This window comes from Schistocerca nitens, chromosome 1, assembly GCF_023898315.1.
Source record: "Schistocerca nitens isolate TAMUIC-IGC-003100 chromosome 1, iqSchNite1.1, whole genome shotgun sequence".
Taxonomy (NCBI): domain Eukaryota; kingdom Metazoa; phylum Arthropoda; class Insecta; order Orthoptera; family Acrididae; genus Schistocerca; species Schistocerca nitens.
This window is the reverse complement of record NC_064614.1, coordinates 59,883,829-59,907,894: the sequence shown is the minus strand read 5'-3', so window position 1 is coordinate 59,907,894 and position 24,066 is coordinate 59,883,829.

Sequence of the window (24,066 nt, the reverse complement as noted above, 5' to 3'; positions counted from 1 at the left end):
GGAACCAAAAACTCGAAGGGCTGGACACCACACGACCTGGCGTGTGGCAACTAGCCCGACACTTCACCAGGGAGAAAATATACATCCCAACGCTTCAAGGGCCTGACGGACCTGCATACTCAGCGGAAGAGAAAGCAGAACTAATGGCCCGAACACTCGCAGCGTCATTCACAGCGAACCTGGTACCATCAGATCCAGCGTTCACACTTGCTACTGACCAAGAGGTTACACGCATTCTAGCCCAACCATCGCGCGACGACATTCGACATGCTAGCACAGCCGAAGTCTCCTGGGCTATAATGCATTCCGCTGCTAGGAAAGCCCCTGGTCATGATGGCATTCAAAAACGTGTCCTCCAGGAGTTCACGGATAAAGCAACTGAGTACCTAACACACATAACGAATGCCATACTTAAACACCAACACTTCCCCGCCTTTTGGAAGACGGCCAAGGTCCTGATGTTCAGGAAGCCGAGGAAAGACCACAGCCTCCCACAAAATTACCGATCCACCAGCCTTCTGAGCTCGCTCAGTAAGGTTGTTGAGAAGGTGATTCTCAAACGCATCACTAGGAACTGCATAACAAATGACATCCTGAGACCGGAGCAATTCGGCTTCAGGAATCACCACTCCACAACACAACAACTCCTACGGGTCGTTGAACATATAACACATGGCTTCAACATAAACGAAGCTACAGGGGCAGTGTTCCTGGACATCGAAAAGGCTTTCGACCGTCTATGGCACAACGGCCTCATCCGCAAACTCAGCGACGCGGGATTCCCCGACGGGCTGCTGCGTCTAATGCACTCATACCTCACAGACAGGAGCTTCAACACTGACGTGCAGGGAAAACAATCAACACGACTCGGTATACACGCGGGAGTACCCCAGGGAAGCATCCTAGGGCCCCTACTGTTTAACCTCTACATAAACGATCTCCCAACCACACACAACACAATGATGGCAATCTACGCGGATGACACCGCCATCCTCGCGCAAGATTGGAAACCATCAAACATTACGTCACGCCTACAGACTGCACTCAGAGTGGCCGAGCCTTGGTTGGAGAAATGGCGTGTTAGAGTAAACATCGACAAGTGCGAAGCCGTTCTGTTCACTAAAAGACCGAAGCAACTGCGCAAACACCGCTACTGCAGACCAATAACTCTACATGCACGTCCAATACGTTTCCGCGAGAAAGTCAAATACCTCGGTGTCTGGCTGGACCGGAAATTACTCTGGGGGGACCACACACAACACATGACCAACCGAGCTAGCGCGAGGCTCAAACAGCTCTATCCTATGCTCAACATGCGTAGCACACTGAACAGAAGGGTGTCGAGGTCCATGTACATGACACTTATCCGACCCCTGATGACGTACGCAGCTCCCGTCTGGGGATGCGCTGCGCCTACACGCCTGCGCCGTCTGCAGCTCATACAAAACAAAGTACTCAAAATCATAAGCAATGCTCCACGATACACACGCATCGCGGACCTTCACCGGGAATACCGACTTGAGACTCTCACGGAGGTAATCCACAAACTCACCACAAGACTATACAGAAACTCCAGACATTCGCAGAACCCGTTTATTCTGAATCTGGGGAACTACGACCACAACCATAGATGGAAACATAAAAGACCAAAAGACATACTTGCAAGGACATAACATCTATGGCCAAGCATACGCAAACATAACGGCACAGGCGAACCCCTGTTAATCAGACGCATTTACTGGATATCCAGCTGAAATACACTGCCGAGTAACTGGCACCACACAGGGAAGCCGTACCGTACACTGCATGCAAACATACTCCACACATCACCCACACAGTGAGATGATCTATGGCCGATCTCCCACTACTGTATAACGATCTTGATTGTTCCAGGAATGTAGCAGCTGCAGCAACTGGGACACATCGGCATCGCTTGTCACGGTAATGATGCATGATACCTATACTAACAAATCCAACCTTGCATGAGCTATCGCAGCTAGTAAGCCACTACTGCTCTTACTACCCATCCCACTGTCGCAGAGGTTTTTTTCCCACGGCACGAGCCATGGCACTTTTTTCCCTCTGCTCTTCAAATCGCTACCCTCACTCGCGTTTCGTCCACTATCTATCACCTTATGGACCGTGTTAATGCGTAGCCTTACCCAGACGCACGGACAACATCACAGCCCAGCATCCTGTGATCCACTTACTAGATAACTAACATGTTTACGGAGGTGACAGTAGAACTTTTGGTTTGGTCACCACGTTGGTGCGGGCGTGGAGGGGCCCCATCTCTATTTAAACCTCTTAGGCTCTGGGCGTGTGAGGCGCGGTCGGAGGGAAGGAGCGGGTTGCATTCTTCAGCGATCGGCCGGACCCGGAGGCGGGACGGCGGACCTCCGCTGTGTCGAAGTCTGGTGAGATTCCGACTTGGTTTATCGGCTGGGAGTGCGCCGAGCATCGGTAGTAGCCACAGCTGTTACTGCTATTTCTTGCACCAGCATGTGACTGTTTAGTTCGGTAGTTTTCTGGTTCTGTCTACGAGGTTCACATCCGGTTTCATATCAGATTTCTGGCTATTGCCACCGCTTCTGTCTCTATGCAGGAAAGTTGTGTGTGCGCTCCTATAACACTACTGAATTCGTTTCTTTATTTAACGCTCCAGTCTGTTATTTGCTGTAAGGTATCGGACTTGTGGCAGCGCGCATTTATACAGGAATGGTAAGTGTGTTCATTTCACGTGACATGTACTGCATATACTAATACTGGAGCACAAAATTTCGTCTGTTGTCTTACTGGATGTTTATACTAAGAAGTTTGACAGTTTTTTTGTGTTTGTGAGGGTGGGGCCTCTTAATTACTAAGTCCCTCTAGTGAGGACTTTTTGGCTTGTTACTACTATCTTATACACTGAAGAGCTAAGGAAATTGGTACACCTGCCTAATACCGTGTAGGGCGCGCGCGAATACGCAGAAGTGCAGCAACACGACGTCGCATGGACTCAACTAGTGTCTGAAGTAGTGCTGGGGGGGAATTGACACCAAGAATCCTTCAGGGCTGTCCATAAATCCGTAAGAATATGAGGGGGTGGAGATCTCTTCTGAACAGCACGTAGCAAGGTATCCCAGATATGCTCAATAATGTTCGTGTTTGGGGAGTTTGGTGGCCAGCGGAAGTCTTTAAACCCGGAAGAGTGTCCCTGGAGAAATTTTGGATGTGTGGGGCGTCGTATTGTCCTGCTGGAACTGCCAAAGTCCGTCGGAATGCACAGTGGACACGAGTGGATGCAGGTGATCAGACAGGATGCTTACGTACGTGTCACCTTTCAGAGTCGTACCTAGACGCATCAGGGGGTCCCATGTCACTCCAACTGCACACGCCTTACACCATTACAGAGCCTCCACCAGCTTGAAGAGTCCTCTGCTGACATGCAAGGTCCATGGATGCATGAGATTGTGTCCATACCTGTACACGTCCATCGTCTCGATACATATTGAAACTAGACTCGTCCGACCAGGCAATATGTTTCCAGTCATTAACAGTTCAATGTGATTCGTTGAATGATTCGCACGCTGACACTTAATGAAATCGGCAGCAATTTGCGGAAGAGTTGCACTTCTGTCACGTTGAGCGATTCACTTCAGGATCTTTTTCCGGCCGCAGCGATGTCGGAGATTTGGTGTTTTACCGGATTCCTGATATTTACGGTACACTCGTGAAATGGTCGTACGAGTAAATCCCCACATCATCGCTACCTCGGATATGCTGTGTCCCATCTGTCGTGCGCCGACTGTTACACCACGTTCAGAGTGACTTAAATCTTGATAAGCTGCCATTGTAGCAGCAGTAATTGATCTAACAACTGCGCCAGACACTTGTTGTCTTATATAGGCGTTGCCGACCGCAGCGCCGTTTTCTGCCTGTTTACATATCTCTGAATCTGAATACGCATGCCTATACCAGTCCCTCTGGCGCTTCACTGTACGTGACTAGCAATGTTCTATGTGCTGTTAGTCAGTGGTTCACTAGCTAACCGAACGTGTTAGCTTTGGATTCAGTGCTCTCCTCCACGTGATGGTTACTTATTTATCCCTCGCCCACGAGACGCGAGCTTGGTACAATTTGTGGTTGGGAATTGAACTTCCTGGTCGGTATGTGTATTTATATTTTGGCCGCCTTACAAGTTTCGTTGATTTGACTCCGCTAACTCACTGAAAAATTATTTACTTGTTTTTCTTGTTGCCGTATTTTGACTGCCGTGCGGCGGCGTTCGGTCTATAGCAGAGGCCTGGCGCAGTTCCTGTACTAAATTATGTATTCCTCTGTTAATTGGCTACCATTCGTCTTTCCTTTGCTCGAACTTTCGTGAAATATGTCTGGTTGATAGTACAGGCGCAGCGCCCGAAAGCGGACCCAAGTGCACGCGACAGAATGGCCAAAAATCGTTCAAATGGCTCTGAGCACTATGGGACTTAAAATCAGAGGTCATCAGTCCCCTAGAACTTAGAACTACTTAAACTTAACTAACCTAAGGACATCACACACATCCATGCCCGAGGTAGGATTTGAACCTGCGACCGCAGCGGTCGCGCGGTTCCAGACTGAAGCGCCTAGAACCCGAAAGGCCAGCCAGGTGCAGGTGGTCCTGCACCACTTAATCTCTCCGAGCACACTACGCCCTGCCAAGAAGGTGTTGTATAGCTCGTCGATGTATTTATTCGTACCGCGCGCCTACTGCAACTCTCCTTTTGAATTTTTGTTATTTCTAGCCGATGTAAATTGCTAAAGTGTTCACCGGCATTTTTTGCCAATTGAGTAGTTACTAGATTTATTTACTTAAATTAGTTTATGCAAGTGTGGCTCGGCCAAGTAAACGGTTATTAATCTGATTCCATGTATGCACTGTTGGTTTTTATAGTGGTTAAACACTACGAGATTTAATCTCTGTTCATTTCAAGAAGGTTCTCACTGGCTCTTCGTACCATCCAGGAAGCAGAATTTAACGCCAGTTTTGTCTGGATATTTCTCTTGAGTCTCCTGCTCACCTCCGCTCTCTGGTGATATAATAATTTTCTTGTTGTTGTTGTTGTGGTCTTCAGTCCTGAGACTGGTTTGATGCAGCTCTACATGCTATTCTATCCTGTGCAAGCTTCTTCGTCTCCCAGTACTTACTGCAACCTACATCCTTCTGAATCTGCTTAGTGTATTCTCTTGGTCTCCATCTACGACTTTAACCCTCCACGCCGCCCGCCAATGCTAAAGTTGTGATCCCCTGATGCCTCTGAACATTTCCTACCAACCGGTCCCTTCTTCTTGTCAAGCTGTGCCACAAACTCCTCTTCTCCCCAATTCTATTCAATAGTAATTTTCTTAATGATGGCAAAATTTGGAAGTTTGTGGTAAGGTCTTATGGGACCAAACTGCTGAGGTCATCGGTCCATAAGCTTACACACTACTTAATCTAACTTTAACTTACGCTAAGGACAACACGCCTGAGGGAGGACTCGAAACTCTGACGGGGGGAGCCGCGCGAACCGTGACAAGGCGCCTCAAACCACATGGCTACCCCGCACGGCACTTAATGATGTTTATTAGTAAACTTTCTGTTTTGAATTGTAAATCTTAAAGTTCCTTTCGAGAAAGAAGTTTTAGCTCTTTTTTTGTACTGATACAGTTTTTATTGTTGTATTTAAAATTTCTGTTATTAATCAGTTTGGTACAGTTTTACGAATGTAAATTATTCTGTTTCTTAGTCATCAATGCGACTGGAAGAGTTTTATCTAATATAAGTTTAGTAAATCTAAAGTAGTGCGTTCTGTTAAAGTAAAGAGCAAGTTTATAACACGAATGGTGTTCAGTCTCCCTTTGGCCCTGTTCTTCCTATCACAGACAGCCTGACACGGATACTTGCATACCACTAACTACCCTTACAGTCACGGTTGTCTCACAATAGGAACACCAATGGTACAGCACGATCTAATTGTCAGTTTTACTCTTTTAAAACTAACAAACTGTTAGATAAGTTTTATACAAGTGTCAGTTTTACGTTTCGCAAGTGCAACAACTTTGTAGATTTAGAGAAAGCTTTTGACAATGTTGACTGGAATACTCTCTTTCAAATTCTGAAGGTGGCAGGGGTAAAATATAGGGAGCGAAAGGCTATTTACAATTTGTACAGAAATCAGATGGCAGTTATAAGAGTCGAGGAACATAAAAGGGAAGCAGTGGTTGGGAAGGGAGTGCGACAGGGTTGTAGCCTCTCCCCGATGCTATTCAATCTGTACATTGAGCAAGCAGTAAAGGAAACAAAAGAAAAATACGGAGTAGGTGTTAAAATCCATGGAGAAGAAATAAAAACTTTGAGGTTCGCCGATGACATTGTAATTCTGTCAGAGACAGCAGCGGACTTGGAAGAGCAGTTGAACGCAATGGACAGTGTCTTGAAAGGAGGATATAAGATGAACATGAACAAAAGGACAACGAGGATAATGGAATGTAGTCGAATTAAGTCGGGTGATGCTGAGGGAATTAGATTAGGAAATGAGACACTTAAAGTAGTAAAGGAGTTTTGCTATTTGGCGAGCAAAATAACTGATGATGGTCGAAGTAGAGAGGATATCAAATGTAGACTGGCAATGGCAAGGAAAGCGTTTCTGAAGAAGAGAAATTTGTTAACATCGAGTATAGATTTAAGTGTCAGGAAGTCGTTTCTGAAAGTATTTGTATGGAGCGTAGCCATGTATGGAAGTGAAACATGGACGATAACTACTTTGGACAAGAAGAGATTAGAAGCTTTCGAAATGTGGCGCTACAGAAGAATGCTGAAGATTAGATGGGTAGATCACATAACTAATGAGGAGGTATTGAATAGAATTGGGGAGAAGAGCAGTTTGTGGCACAACTTGACCAGAAGAAGGATCGGTTGGTAGAACATGTTCTGAGGCATCAAGGGATCACCAATTTAGCACTGGAGGGCAGCGTGGAGGGTAAAAATCGTAGAGCGAGACCAAGAGATGAATACACTAAGCAGATTCAGAAGGATGTAGGCTGCAGTAGGTACTGGGAGATGAAGAAGCTTGCACAGGATAGAGTAGCATGGAGAGCTGCATCAAACCAGACTCAGGACTGAAGACCACAACAACAACAACAACAACAACAACAAGTGCAATAACAAGGTGTTTTTAATATTCAAGGCCGCTTTTAGAAGAAATTTCTTGCGATGGACATGCACTGTAGCCCAAACGGTTTTTGTAGATCGATTTTAGGTTGTTTACCGACTTGACAGAACTCAATTATGTTGTATCAAATTGTTCGTCTCATTTCTCACACCCTGTATGGCAACACTTCGCCATTTAGGCACTGGATAGCTCTCAAAGCTTTGCACATGCCAGCGCAGTCATTGACATTCCCTAATTCCCACTGCTGTGCCGTATACCCTGTATTAAGTATACGGAGGCGACAAAGGCAGGAATGGGCTAACTTAAGATTAGATGTTGAAACGTCCCCTTTTTGACAAATTATACCTGACTGTGCTTAAACTGACGCACAATATTTTTAGCGCAACGCAATCTGACTTTCAATAATCTCTACAAGAGAATGGCCCTGACTAACATTAACCTGTACTTTTCACAAATCACTTACCTCACAAAAATCTTGGTTACTCCAACTACTGCAATACAGCGAGCGCCACTACTGCCAGCTAAATAAAAGATTCAAACTATGGAAGGCACTAACTACTGATAGGGATAGTTAGCAAATGAAAGATATTAATAGAGAACAAACAATGTATTTACCTTTATATATATATATATATATATATATATATATATATATATATATATATATATATATATATATAGAGCAGTTCATGACAAATTTCAAAACTCCGCCATCTCTCTCCCCACATCCACCACTGCTGATGGCTCACCTCCAACTGCGCAACGCTACGCGCTGTTCACAGCCAGCTGTCTAACACTACAATGGCGAGTATTACAACAATGCAAAGCAGCCACAGACTGCACACAGCACAGCCAGTGATTTTCATACAGAGGTGGCGTTACCAAAAAAAAAAACTAAACAGCCTACTTACATAGCCCCCATGCTACCCACAAAAAATTTTACAAATTTTTTTGGGCACTGGCCAATACATATTTGTTAAAATTTTTCATAATCGTAATTACAATAACAAAGAAATCAAATGCACACACTTATTGATACAATGTTGGTCAAAAGCTAAAATTTTCTCACAGTCCATAAAGATAGTCCTGATCATTCATCATAATAGTAATTACAGTTTTTTTTTCACAAAGTCTCATTAGTAAAAGAAATTGCACACAGAAGTAGTGGATTTCCATGCAGTCTTGTAGAAGTAGTGTTGTCCTTCCAACGGAAAGACAGTGCTGACTCTTGACATGCAGACAGGTATTGGTCCACAACAGAGCAAACCCACAGCAGAGTCAGTCAAAATTTTGAAGAGTATTGGTAGGTAGGTCATCACAGAGCAGACCCACTGTAGTCCTGGTAGAGATTGCGGTATTGGGGGGCCACCAGAGGCGCAGACCCACTGCAGTCCTTGTAGAAATAATGGTACTGGTGAGTCAGCAAAGACGCAGACCCACTGTAGTCCTTGTAGAGATAATGGTATTGGTGGATCATCAAAGATGTAGACCCACTGTAGTCCTTGTAGAGATGGCCAGCAGCCATCTGTTGTGACTGTGCAGGTGCACAATCACCATTGAAGAGTCTTGCGGAGAATAGAGCAAGTCCATAACCACCACTTGTGCACTCACAAAGTTTTTGAATTGTCCTGAGAACCAGCAATGCTGTTAACCAGTCCCTTGCTGAATTATTAACACACGCACAAACACTAACAGTCCCTACTTCTCACATTTTGTCCATATACTATGACCAACAGAAATGTGTGCAGTGAAATGAATGCTTACAAGTTACTTAGTTTGATAAACTGGTGTCAATTACAATTTTATAACATGAGAATACAATTACAAAGGTACAAAATACATCATTAAAAACATAATAATACAGATAACATTTGTAGTAATATGGGCTTTACAAAAGAATAGAAATAACATATACATCAGTGTCACAGGAATTATGAGATAAGTAGATACATAAAAGTTCAGAATAACTTTCGAAACATCAATTTCACACATGAGCATTAAAACAAAACAGAATAAATAATATCTAAGCATATTTACAAGTTAAATAACATATTATTAAAACCAATTATATTTGAGGATAACAGTATTCCTCATCATAGTGAATAGTATTAGAAAAAAAATTCTATGAAACTACACAGAGACAGGAAGAAAACAAATACACAAGGGTACACAAACACATAGGGGGATAACACAATGGAAAGGACAGGGCTCGTTTTCAGTGTAACTTTTGGTACTGCAGTATTTTGCGAACAAAACCTTTTTTGTTCTTGGAGATCTCCCTTCGTTCATCATTATTCCCAAAAAGTCCTATCTGTACCTCTTTTCTATATTCTAACCATATTTCTTTCAAAATAAATATGGCTCATTGTACCATACTCATTTAGGCCCAAATCGTTTTCATATAACTTTCAAAGCATTCTTTCCCTATTCTCCATAGTTAGGTTCTTATATAGTCTACCCCCTCTTAAACTAACTTAAATCTACTGAGCTCAGATATTAAACTAAGGGACGAGGCAATGCAGCAGCACAAAACAATTAACACAAACAGCAATGACAAAAAAAACATGGAAATTTGCAAAGCAAGCTACAGTAAATCTAAATTACCAAGCAATTCACATTACAACTAATATGAGGCAATGCGCAGCAAACAAGAAAAATAAATCTGGCTTAGCAGAGTAACACAAATTCAAATTTAGCAACACTATGCCTGGCAAACAGCAGCAGAAAATGAAATACCTAAACATGACATAGCTCAAGCAAAAAAAATTGTACACTAAAGATAACAATGCAGATAAGGGAAATGTATAATCACATCTTAATGTCTAAGTAATTAAAGTGGTGCACCACAAGAAGTTATTCTACCAAAAATTTACCCAGTAGTTGAAAAGAAAATTCCATATGCAATTCCTGTGAAGGGAAATATCTTTTTATGCTCCTTCGTTTTTTTGAATAGATCATAAAATTATTTACTGGATCTGTAGGCATAAAATATTTATATTAGTACATCTATTAAATTTTATTTTAACCAATGCTGCAGTCCAGCTAGAAACTAGATATTAAACAAAATGAGTTAATAAATACATAAAGCAAGCCATATGGCATTTCTCTCAACTAGCACGGCAATAGCCGTGAAATGTTTCTCATCGTTTCATTAGGCATTTTAGTAAATATCATAAATTAAGAGCTCCACAGTATAAACATATGTTTTCAAGTTCGACCGTGTCGTTTTTGCGATGCTCTCTACAAAGGAACGTCAATAGCGAGGATAATGGCCTCCCTTTTTTTTTCTGTGCCGCTGAAAAGGGCTCGCAATAATGGCTTTTTCTCCAGGCATCTGACACATCTGGCCGCTCAGCTGGGTGCCCACGACGCATTACGTGCAGGTGGTCACTGAACTTTCTTACCGAAATATTTACGACACCAGTTTCCGCTACAGTGACAGTCTCATATAAAAATATTTCACAGGTCAAGAATTTGGGTTACAAAGCTGTAGAAACAAAATCCTATAAATATAACAGCGTCCAAAATATTTTCGCCAGCATTGTGATACATTTACGCATTTACACACATTTCGTACCTCTTAAAGTACGATTCTTGGTTTCCAACATCCTTTTTCACAAGTTAGTGTCCCTAACCGCTACTCATTACCCCTTACCTTATTACACATATATATATTCGTCGACGCTTCTTTAATATTTCATTATATGAAATATGTAGCATAATCAAATTCCTCATATAGCATCAGCTTCTTGACCATAAACATACCTCAGCAGCATAATACACATCGTCGTCGTAAAAATAACATCATAACACCTCAGTCAACTCTCAAAATCGTCGTAGCTTCCCCCAATAGTTTCAAAACCTAAAAAAATTCTCTGCTCATTTCAATAGTGTCATCAACCTCAAACGTACTTTAAAAATCATGATCCCATACCAAATACATCATTCAAAGCTCTCATAGTATCACAATGGTTCCGAAAAAATATGAACAGTTCACAAAGTACTGACAAAATACAATTTCATAAGTGTGAAGTTATCCAACGGTGTAATTACGTAAACATCTGTCACTGAGGTAGTAAAAAAAATTTTTGTTTCTTTGTTAAATAATCAGATAGCTGTGTAATTTATGTGTTAGAGAAATATGGTACGGATGTGTAAAGTTGTATAAGCAAATGCCATAATAGCTAGGGCTCCTTGTGCTTGCCAGACACATGGTACACAAAGTAGGCGTGTACCCCCCTGAGGATTAATGTAATTATACGCTCAGGTGTTACAGATTACAGCAATGGAATGAAATGTATCACGGAAAACCCTTGTATCATTGCACTTCAAATATCTTAAAAAAATGTTTTAAGTGGAAATTAATCACTGAAATACGTGTACTGTAGCGCTAAACTGTGCGTCATGTTGTAAGATAATCTCTGTGGAAGTCTCGTATTTATCGTCCTCCGAAAGCTAAGTTCTGCAGAAGTCAATGTACTTACCTCATGATAAACAAAAGTGAAATGCTTTGTGTATAGATATCGTAGTTATTACGCTTATTGTTGTGATGAAGAAAGTACTGTACTGTAACGTATTGTTGTACCACGAAAAAGGCTGTCTCATTGTTGTTACACCACAAGAGTTACTACTAAAACATGTTTTTCTTTCCAGAAGAATTCAGAAAGCTGTGCAGATATAAAACAGATACACCGCAAAAGCAACATTGTAAATTGTCACTCATTAGTAGCGTCGTGATAAAACCGTGTAGTTGTCACATAAACTAACCACTGTGTCGTCTGGTATCTCACAGAAAGTACTTTAAATCCAGAATGTATTTTCAAGTAAACCAAAATTAAAATCTCATTAGTAGTACTGGTAAATGTTCTAAGTATGTGAGCCTTATAGTCGTTACGTAATCGTGCAACTAATAAGCAAGGATGTACGCACACAATAACACGGTGACGTCTGTTCACTATAACAATGCATTCGTAATTTCTGTTTAAAAATGTTCCCTAGGTTCTAGACTGGATATTTAACTTCAAACATTGTTGCATGTTAACAGTTTCTTAAGTTTGACAAAGCATACTAGAAATGTGAAGTGAAAAGTTTTATGGCAAAGACAAAGTTAAAAAACAGATTATCTCTCAGTAAGCGGTTTTACATGTGAAATGTGGTGTAAACCTTTACTCTTCCTAGTACTCAGAGTTTGAACTTGAATGCAATTATCATGCGGTATACGTCGGTAAAGAATGCTAAAATTTTTCTCAAGGCTAGCGTCTTATGTTATTTTTTTCGGAGCCAGCGGGCGCACGCGGCTGCCTGCTGTGCGAGTCATTGTCTGTCTCTTTGTTGGCGTGCGTCGTTATTGGGATTAGGAGACCTAACTTCTACAAATTCACCGTGACGAGAGGGCCCTGCCCTGTTTAAATCCCGCCAGTTCTGATGCAATTCAGGTCTGTCGTTACGATCACATCGTCTGTCGTCATGTTGGTAGTTCCTGTAGTTTCTTTCTTGTCGGTTAAGTGGTGGAGAATTTCTCCCTGAATCGTAACTGCGCGCTGGACCGTTGCGTCTAAAGTTATTCTGTCTCCCGTAATAATAATTATTTTGGTTCCCATATTGTCTGTTTCTCTGATTGTCTCTGTAATAGTCATTACTACGAAAATGCGATCTTTCTCTGTAACTATTACTCTGCCAGTGGTTGTCATATGGGTGGTGTCTGTTTTGGTCACGATTTACGTTGTAAGAATAGCCTTGTCGTGTCCAGTTATTATTTCTTTCATCGTGGAATTGCGACGGATGTGATCTGTAATTGTTGTGCTCGTGCGTTCCGCGATTGTCAGTGTCAATTTCCAGTTCTTGTAAGAGTCCTTGAAAAGCTTCAATGTCGTCTTTGCAACGTCCTGCCAAAATAATATGTCGTAAATGTTCAGGTAATTTGATTAAGCAAATTCGGATGAGTTCTGAGGGGCTGTATGGGTTTGAAAGATACTGATTCTTATGCAACATGTCTTCAAAATATTTCATAATACTGGAAAATTCAGATTGTTCGAAACGTTTCATCATTATGATGCTATGTTTTACTCGGTCTTGTGTGGCTTGAGACCAATATGCTGAGAGGAAGGCATGGTAAAATTCTCCTTCACTGTGGCAATCGTGAATGACCGATCGCATTCTTACAGCTGGTTCATTCTCTAAATAGCCACACATAAATTCTAATCTGTGCTCTAATGACCAGTTGGGAGGAAAACAATGAGAGAATTGATGAAGCCACGCTTGTGGATGAATGTCGTTGGCAGAATTCTTAAACGTTTTGAATTTACGTGTAGTAATGAACAGCTTATAGTCAAAATCATCGTGTCGGCGAGTCGCATATCGGTCATTGTTACGTCGTGTCGGCGGTTCCATCTCAAAATCCAATGCGCCGTGCCAATTTCTTTCATAATTTCCGAAGTGTCCTGTGTTATTATTTTGTGTTTGTTCCGTATTTCTATGTCCCTCATCCCGTGTTGGAGCGCGAGTGTCCTCTGAAATACGTAATTCTTGTATTACCTGTGTCAGCTGATCTTGTACTTCCCGGATTTCTACTTGGTGTTGCGTATTAATTTGATTCAGATTTTGTTTCAGTTTCCTAATTTGTTCGCTCTCTTCTGTGTCATTAAAGACTACCGGTTTTGTGTCATTCAGAATATCATCTACCTTCGTAGATAAATTATTTAGCTGATCCGAAAGTTCAACTACTTTCTCTGATAAAGTACTAATTTCCTCCATGTGTCTTTCTACTGTGTGCTTTAAGTTTTCCTGGGTTTTTGCAAGTTGCGTAACCGAATCGGTAGATGCAACTGAGTCAATTTTAGCTTGCAAGGTCTCATGACTTTCATGAACAATAATTTGCAGTTCTTTTATGGCTGCTTCGTGATTCTGTAATGCATTTTCATGCCACGAAAAAATAGGTTGAAAAATGCTCACAAATTTGTGTTTTTACATCATTACAGACTTTTTGACATTTCGATTCAATGTTATGTAACTCGGTAGTTAAATCTTCACGTGTTTGTTCAAGCTTATTTTCCACTGAGTCTAACTTTTGAAGCTTTTGTTCCGATGTGTCTAATTTTTGAAGCTTTTGCTGTGTTTGTCTCTGATTTTGTTCCATTGTGTCTAATTTTTCAAGCTTTTGCTGTGTTTGTCTCTGATTTTGTTCCATTTGTTGCATTAATTGCAATAATAATGTATTTTTGTCCGGAATCTGTTTCTCTATGCTTTTTGGCAGTGCATTTTCACCGGAAACATTCACATTTTGACAAGCAGAAAATGTGTCTTGACTCATTTGAGAAAACGGTGAGGACCCAAAACCTAAGTCTACAGTATTTGCAATATTGTGTTCTGTCATTCCCGATTCCTGAGGCGAGCTGTTGCCGACCGATCGATCGATAATGCTTCCCTCTTCAATAATTGTTTCCCTGTCCACGCCATTGTTTGCCGCACGCTCCATTTCCCTATGCACAATGACCAAATTACTAATTTGAACATCAGTTAATTCATTACTCGGTGGCGCTAACACACTGCTTTCATTTTCACTGTCATTTCTCAGTTTACTTTGGAGCCTAGTATTACGTTTTTCACACGCCATTATTGTCACAGTATTTCACACGACAACGCAGAAAAACACAATTTGAAGAGCAAAAATAGGGGAACATATTAACGTAGCACTGAAAATAATATCTAGTTAATTGCAGCTGCGAAATACTTGGTGCAAATCTACATGCATACCACAACTGTTTTACTGTGCAACAATGAAAGACTGCAACTACAAAGGAGATTTTCTCTACAATTACGCGCTAGCAATAAACAAAAGCTACACTAATTACACAAACTACAAGAAAAAATCAGAAGATTCCAGTGAGGTATCCTCGGCTAAGGGTCGACATATGAAACGTCCCCTTTTTGACAAATTATACCTGACTGTGCTTAAACTGACGCACAATATTTTTAGCGCAACGCAATCTGACTTTCAATAATCTCTACAAGAGAATGGCCCTGACTAACATTAACCTGTACTTTTCACAAATCACTTACCTCACAAAAATCTTGGTTACTCCCACTACTGCAATACAGCGAGCGCCACTACTGCCAGCTAAATAAAAGATTCAAACTATGGAAGGCACTAACTACTGATAGGGATAGTTAGCAAATGAAAGATATTAATAGAGAACAAACAATGTATTTACCTTGATATCATCATATATATATATATATATATATATATATATATATATATATATATATAGAGAGAGAGAGAGAGAGAGAGAGAGAGAGAGAGAGAGAGCAGTTCATGACAAATTTCAAAACTCCGCCACCTCTCTCCCCACATCCACCACTGCTGGCGGCTCACCTCCAACTGCCCAACGCTACGCGCTGTTCACAGCCAGCTGTCTAACACTACAATGGCGAGTATTACAACAATGCAAAGCAGCCACAGACTGCACACAGCACAGCCAGTGATTTTCATACAGAGGTGGCGTTACCAATAAAAAAACCTAAACAGCCTACTTACAATGTAATAGTCTTCGCTCGGTTTTCGAAGTACATAACGCCATTTTTTTCGATGCTTTTGCTTTTGCACTTACTTCGGTAGCCTGCCACGGTTTCCAGCACCGTTGCTTTGGAAGCGTAAGGGCTTGGGCTATATTTAGATAATGGCAATGGTCTTGGATATTGCTCCAGTATACGGCGTACCCACCAAATTGAGATCTCTAGGCAATCACGGGAGACGCGCTTGCAGTTAGTGGTCGTATATGGCAGTGCTCCATTAACAGTGAGATAATTACACGTGCGGGATCTGGAGCAATACGCCGCTGTCTGCCGCGTTAGGTAATAGCAGATCCTAGCCTAATAGTCGCAGCCTACTGCCTTGTGCGAAACAGGGGGTAAAGGGGTCCACATTGAGAGGTAATACAGTGAAAACACTGAAAGGCAAATGAAAGGCTCCTTCACAGCTCCCTGTAGGTAAACGTCCGCCACTGTCGTCAACATGATTTGCGTAGGGTACATAAACACGATTTCGTTACGGTGCCTCGTCACAGCACACGAGGCACAGTAAATATTTTATTGGCAGATCCGGATCATCTCTATTTACTATTGCATCCCAAGGGGACAAAAAGGCCCACCACGAGGGACTGACGCATATTGGTCATAACTTGATTTTCATCCAAGTATATATGGAAAATGTAAAACTGTAATCTTTGGAGGCCGCTTTATGAATGTGTGACGCTGCAGAGCAGTTTCCTCGCGCAGCTGGAAAGGATAGCCAACAGAGGATACGTCTATACCAGGGGATTAAGTCTTTGCGAATGTGTACTTCGATTGAAGTACACTACTAGCCATTAAAATTGCCACACCAAGAAGAAATGCAGATGATAAACGGGTGTTCATTGGACAAATGTATTTTACTAGACCTGACATGTGATTACATTTTCACGCAATTTGGATGCATATATCCAGAGAAATCAGTACCAAGAACAACCATCTCTGGCAGTAATAATGGAATTGATGCGCCTGTGCATTGAGTCAAACAGAGCTTGGATGGCGTGTACAACTACAGCTACCCATGCAGCTCCAATTCGATACCACAGTTCATCAAGAGTAGTGACTGGCGTATTGGGACGAGCCAGTTGTTCGGCCACCATTAACCAGACGTTTTCAATTGGTGAGAGATCTGGAGAATGTGCTGGCCAGGGCAGCAGTCGAGAATTTTCTGCATCCATACATGACCTGCTTCATGCGGTCGTGCATTATCCTGCTGAAATGTAGGGTTTCGGAGGGATCGAATGAAGGGTAGAGCCACGGCTCGTAACATATCTGAAATGTAACGTACATTGTTCAAAGTGCCGTCAATGCGAGAAAGAGGTGACCGGGACGTGTAACCAATGTCACCCCATACCATCACGCCGGGTGATACGCCAGTATGGCGATGACGAATGCACGCTTCCAATGTGCGTTCACCGCGATGTCGCCAAACACGGATGCGACCATATTGATGCTGGAAACAGAACGTGCATTCATACGAAAAAATGACGTTTTGTCATTCGTGCACCCAGGTTCGTCGTTCAATACACCATCGCAGGCGCTCCTGTCTGCGATGCAGCGTCAAGGGTAACCGCAGCCATAGTCTCCGAGCTGATAGTCCATGCTGCTGCAAACGTCGTCGAACTGTTCGTGCAGATGGTTGTCGTCTTGCAAACGTCCCAATCCGTTGACTCAGGGATCGAGTCGTGGATGCACGATCCGTTACAGCCATGCGGATAAGATGCCTGCCATCTCGACTGCTAGTGATACGAGGCCGTTGGGATCCAGCACGGCGTTCCTTATTAACCTCCTGAACCCAGCGATTCCATATTCTGCTAACAGTCACTGGATCTCCACCAAGGCGATCAGCAATGCCACGATACGACAAACCGCAATCGCGATAGGGTACAATCCGACATTTATCAACGTCGGAAACGTGATGGTACGCATTTCTCCTCCTTACACGAGGCATCACAACAACGTTTCACCAGGCAACGCCGGTCAACTGCTGTTTGTGTATGAGCAACCGGTAGGAAACTTTCCTCATGTCAGCACGTTGTAGGTGTCGCCACCGGCGCCAACCTTGTGTGAATGCTCTGAAAAGCTAATCATTTGCATATCACAGCATCTTCTTCCTGTCGGTTAAATTTCGCTTCTGTAGCACGTCATCTTCGTGGTGTAGCAATTTTAATGGCCAGCAGTTTAATTATGCTTTGCAGACACCCGCGTGAACAGTATACGCAGATGTCAGCATTAGAGAAGAAGCTGAGCTCAAGGAACATGGTTGGAGTAACCGGCGGATACCTCGACATTTGAATATTAGCGACGCCGCTACTAGACCACGTTGGTAGGAATAGTGAACCATGTCCGAGCACAGTGTCAAGAAAGAAACGGTCGACCTATTGAGACGACAAAACGAGAGGCCCGAGCAATCGTTACAGATGCACTCTGGGCCTCGTATTCGACATTTCCATCAATCCGACGTGCGACTCGTTCTCCACAGAGCACAAGGACCATTAATAGGCGACTCACAGCACCCATTTGTTGGGGATGATTGGGCCCTGTTACTTGCTACACTACCTGGTTTCCGGTGAGATGGCTCTTGCGACCTGTGGTGAAGCTACAACTCGGTTCGCTTCAGTGCTTGCGCAGTCTGAACTGCAAGCATGCAAGCGACGTTGTCTCTGCAGCGCTTTGTGAACTGTTGAGCGATGAATGTTTAGCTCTCGTGATGCTCGGCGAACTGACTTCGATGGACTTCTTTGGAAGGTCTCAATAATCGCCTCTGCCGTTTTATCAGATGTGCGTTTTCTACCAAAACCTGGTTCTCTGTTTACATGCCCAGTGGCTGGTAACTTGTGTATTGAGCCTTAATCGTCTTAACGTCTGGTCGCTCCTTACGAAATTTCCTTGGACAAAACTGGACAATTTGTTTCCGCATACTGCATCACACATTGGGTTTTCTCTTCAGGTGTAGCCATTTCGGGTTATTATATTAGCACCTAAAAGAAAACAAAAGGGATCGATTAGCAATTAGCAGAAGTCTACACAAAACATTTAATACGTCAGTCAAGTAGTGGACTGACACGTCTCATGTAGCCCCGCTATCGCATTACTTTATCGTAAACCGCATCACGTTCCCGCTGAATGATGGATGTCTCTTGTCGATAACATGGGTGATATGGGTGACTGCAAAGGTCGTACCGCTGACACTTGTCTTTAGTTTCTCTCAATATCCTCAGTTAACTTCTTGTCTTGTACTTGCTTTGCTGTATGGATCTGACGGATCCTTGGAAGGGCTGCTTCACACGCTTAGCCGGAGCAGAATAAATAATTTTTTTACAAGTCGGCCTCCCTGCTCAGAGAACTGCTTGGTGTACTGTTATTTTTCGCTGGTACTCTTTTTCCTACAAAACCGGAGGGTGCCCGGCTGTCGGGAGATATTCATCTCTGCTTCGTAGTGGGAAGCACCGTAGCTGTTTACTGTTAAAAGTTTTTTCTTCTCCCCTTGTGGGGGAGGAAGTGCAGCAGCCGGGCGCCACTCCATCTGGAGTCAGAATTCCTCTCGCTCGCAAGGTGGGGAGGTAGCTCATTTGCGAATTAAAAAAAATCTATAAATGAAAGTTTAGGACGGAGTTTTCTAGACATATGATTAAAACATTAGAGCGGAAAAGCCCGGCATCTTTTTTCCCAACATTCGTTGTCCGTCAAATACAAACGTAGGAAAATAGCCCACTGGGTGACTTATAAAAGTATCTGAGAAGTTGAAGTTTGGATTTAGTTTTTCTCAAAACTGTATACGCTGGAAGGTAGCTCATTGGATAATTTATAAAATATTTGCAAAGCTGGGTGTTGGACTGCTGATGATGACTGAGGGAGACGTCGAAAGCTCGAGCTTGAAAATAAATCTGAGACGGCAAGAACGTGAAGCATTTATTAAAAAATTCCACATGTACGATGTAGTTCAAGTCCTCCGCGAAGGCTCCATTTGAAGCCACAGAAAAAGTATATAGTTTCATCGAAACAGTTGATGTCGTGACACGGTAGCTATAAACGTAAATTCACCACATCGTCCGTTATAACTTAGCGAAAACTATGTGTTGATATGTTTCCTTAGGCTGGATGTATTTTTGGTGGCCTGTCTTACTAGTCTTACCCTGTCCACAGTTCATAATTACCAGCTACGGCTGCTGTAAATCAACTTCAGATGCACATACAAGAGTATATAGGAGGGACTTTCCGTAAGTAATACAACACATTTTTTTCTGAAAGTAGTGTTATTCAGCAGTCCAATAGAACATATTATTCTCAACTCTTTTGGCTGCAATACCCTGTTTTCCAGCATAATCTCCGTTCAGTGAGACGGCCTTACGACACCTTACTGACAAGGGAACCTCCCCATCGCACCCCCCTCAGATTTAGTTATAAGTTGGCACAGTGGATAGGCCTTGATAAACAATATGAGCTCAGGAGCGCCGTGGTCCCGTGGTAGCGTGAGCAGCTGCAGAACGAGAGGTCATTGGTTCAAGTCTTCCCTGGAGTGAAAAAATTACTTTGTTTATTTTTGCATAGTTATTATCTGTCCGTTCGTTCATTGACGTCTATGTTCACTGTAATAAGTTTAGTGTCTGTGTTTTGCGACCGCATCGCAAAACCGTGCGATTAGTAGACGAAAGGACGTGCCTATCCAATGGGAACCGAAAACATTTGATCCCAAAGTCATAGGTCAACCGATTCCTCCACAGGAAAACACATCTGATATATTCTATACGACACTGGTGACGGCATGTGCGTCACATGACAGGAATATGTTGTCGACCCACCTAACTTGTACAGTTGGCGAATGGGTAAAAAGATTCTTCTACCTTGCCCGATTTAGGTTTTCTTGTGGATGTGATAATCACTCCCAAAAAAGTGATGAAAACATAAGAGGTTGTCACATAAACTGAAAATAAAAAATTAAACTTTTCACTCAATGGCAGAATTGAACCAAGGACCTTTCGCTCTGCAGCTGCTCACGTTACCACGAGCCCACGGCGCTCCTGCGTTCCCATTCTCCTTGAAGTTGCCTATCTTCCCATGAACTACTCAGTTTGTATATTTTGCTTATTTTTTCACAGTTCCACACAACTTCTTCCTGTTTTCTCAATTGATCTGTGTTCAGTTTTTCAAGGCCTATCCACTGTGCCAATTTATAACTAAATCTGAGGGGGGTGCGATGGGGAGGTTCCCTTGTGAGAGGGTCTTTATGCCCGCATGGTACCGCCGATCGATGTTGGCGCCAACGTCTTGTTGCATTAGTGACCTACACATCATACACGTATTGCTACCCGAATAATGCATCCTTCATTACTTCAAACTGATGGAAGTCGGGAGGTGCGAGATTCGGACTGTAGGGTGGATGAGGATGAACAGTCCAATGAAGTTATGTGAGATCTTGTCGGGTGCACAGATTTGTGTGAGCCCTTGCGTTGTTATGGAGAAGGAGAGATTTGTTTAATTTTTGTGGCGACGAACACGGTGAAGTCGTTTCTTCAATTTCCTGCGTGGTAGCACAGCTGTGTGCGGCCGGTCGGCATGCGGGAGATTCGACAGGTTTATGCAACCTTGTTGTGATATTGACAGACGCCACACCAACGAGTCACCGTGATTTTGTTTACTGTCAGCTCTCCGTAGACTTCCTTCAAGCGCCTGTGAATACCTGTGAACCATCTGGCTTTCCGTCGAAAGAAACTTAATGACAGTTTGTAACCTCCCCCTCACTTATCGACCTTAATGACAGTGAAAAATTAATCCGCGTATACCTAACGGAAATTTGGGAAAAGCAATCGTCACCGAAGTTAATCTGTCGGTAAAGAGGGAGGAATGGGTTACATCTAAATGAAAGGAGAAATGCAAATGAAACTGGTGGAAATTAATTTTGAAAAGGGGTAAAGTTAATAAAGAAAGTAAATGTGCCGCCGTTACGTTAACAGTTAACTAGCGGTAATTAGATATTTGAGATTTGGGGGAAATTACGGTCGCCAGTCCTACGGACAATTACTATAGTAACTGAAAAAGAAAGGTTATTACACATATAATTAGCACTAGAAGCGTGGCAACTGAAGGTTGACACGTGTAGTGTGAAAACTGAAAGTTTGTCAGAAGTAATAAATTTCGCTACACTCTGACTTAATTTAGCAAAAGAATTAATAAAATCGGAAAATTGAAAGTTAATTTAGTGACTGAAATTGAAAGTGAGCTTTGTTTCTGAAGCACATCGAAATTCAGTAAAATACGGTTAGTCTTGGGCTACCTCAATAATCATTTCAAAAGCTACTTGAATCTACGCAATTTAGAAATAAGAGATTTAACTTTGAAATTGAATTTAATGATTCTGAACAATTAACAATAGTAAAATTTAGTACGTACCAAGCTGAGCTGTAGTCACAGGTAAGCTAAAATACGGTAACAAAACTTGCAATCTTAATTTGTGCTTGTGTAATCTAAATATTGTAGCCAGCTATGAATACCTTAACTGAACTTTGAAATTAAAGCAGTGAAATCGAATGATATTACTTTAATGCTGGCGTTTGAATTTCAACGACACTTGGGTTCATTCCGGAAAAGGAAGGGACCCTGCTTGGTAATGCAATTGGGACAATGAGCAACAAAGGTTCATGCTACGTTGCTGTAATTTAGTGAGAAAAATTTAACAATTTGAAAAGCTGAGGTCTGCCATACAGTTCTAAAACTTTACGTGCTACCAGTCTTCCTTGTTGGTTGATTGAAGGTTTGAAGTCGTCGATCGAGGAGGTGGCGACAGTCACTCATTGTCGACCGTCGCTGTTGCAGAAGCTGGATGTTGGCGCGCCTTCTTCTCGACACGGTCTCCAGCCGAAACGGGCTCTTGATGTGTGTCTGCTAACGCTTCCCGTCCGCGACACCACGTCCGAAACTATCATAGCAAGTCGAGCGCAATTACATGCTGCCAAACCCCGAAAGCGCGGCAACTCGCGGGAGCGTCACACAACACACCTGCTCCACTGCATTGCCCTAGCCAGCCTCCCTCTGCTCTGCCCGCGCTCCACGCGGCAGAGTTAACGCTACCAAAGATCCTAAACACTTTGGTTCTCCACACGACTTATCGATGTATTCGTTCGATAGCATAGTTTTGCCTAGGCCAGACCCAGCGTATAAATACAAATAATATTCACAAAACAAACCAATTATAAATCGACATAAATGCATATATATACAAATAGTAAAACAATTACAATATACAAAGACACAGAAATGTTATATCTTCAGGTAACAAAATAAGGAAAAAAATTTGCAGTGCAATAGATGGAAATAGTAGGATATGCATTTCCGGCGTTACAAGTTCTCTGCTTGTAACGCAGACACCATTTTGAAGGTTAGATATAAAACCACCACCTATCGGAACTTCATGAAACTAAAGGGACTAAAGTGGGAATATTCCAAGATGTCCCACAACCAATTCCGTATTTTTTTCAGTCGAAACAGTTCTGGCTCAACCACAAACGCCGGAACGAAAATGCGGAACGCAAGGTGGTGGGGAAACGGCAGCCAATGGTGCGCAGAATTAGACCGCACCGCGCCAGGCGCGCCCCCTGCAAGACGTGAATAAAAGCGACGCTGCTGCCAGCCTCGGCCTCTCAGATCAGGAACGTGATTAGTGATACGCTGTCTGGTTGTCGTAGTCCGTATCAAGTGTTTCCTTGGACTCGATGTATAGCAAGAACTGGATGTGGTGTCTGTTCTCTCGGACATAAGAACAGACACCGTATCCATGTAAGAATATAGTTCTGGCAATACCGGCCATGACCTTCTTCTTCTGTGCGGATGCACACATATTCCCCGAACTCCTACGGGACTTGGTAAGAATGTCTTCCACGAGTAATGAGTGTGTTGGGGTGGGACACTACGAATGTACTGTGTCGAGATACAAGGTGAGAATGTGAGTCTCGCGGGAGGCGTGCGCGAGAAAGTCCCTGCAGTCGCGCTATCCTCTGTGCCCTCGGTGGCTCAGATGGATTGCTGACGCGGTAGCTCGGCGTGTTCGGTCAGAGAGCTGGTTGGCCTCTGTAATAAAAAAGACTGAGTGGAAGGATCAACAAACAAACTATAACGAATGTCATGTGACGTCCGCAACGACCAAACACAACGATCAACAACGAAAAAAAAAAAAATGGGTAGAGCGTCTGCCACGTAAGAAGGAGATCCCGGGTTCGAGTCCCGGACGGGGCACACGTTTTCACCTGTCCCCGTTGATGTATATCAACACCCGCCAGCAGCTGGAGGTATTAATATAATTCTAATTTCGTTCTGTTTTCATGTC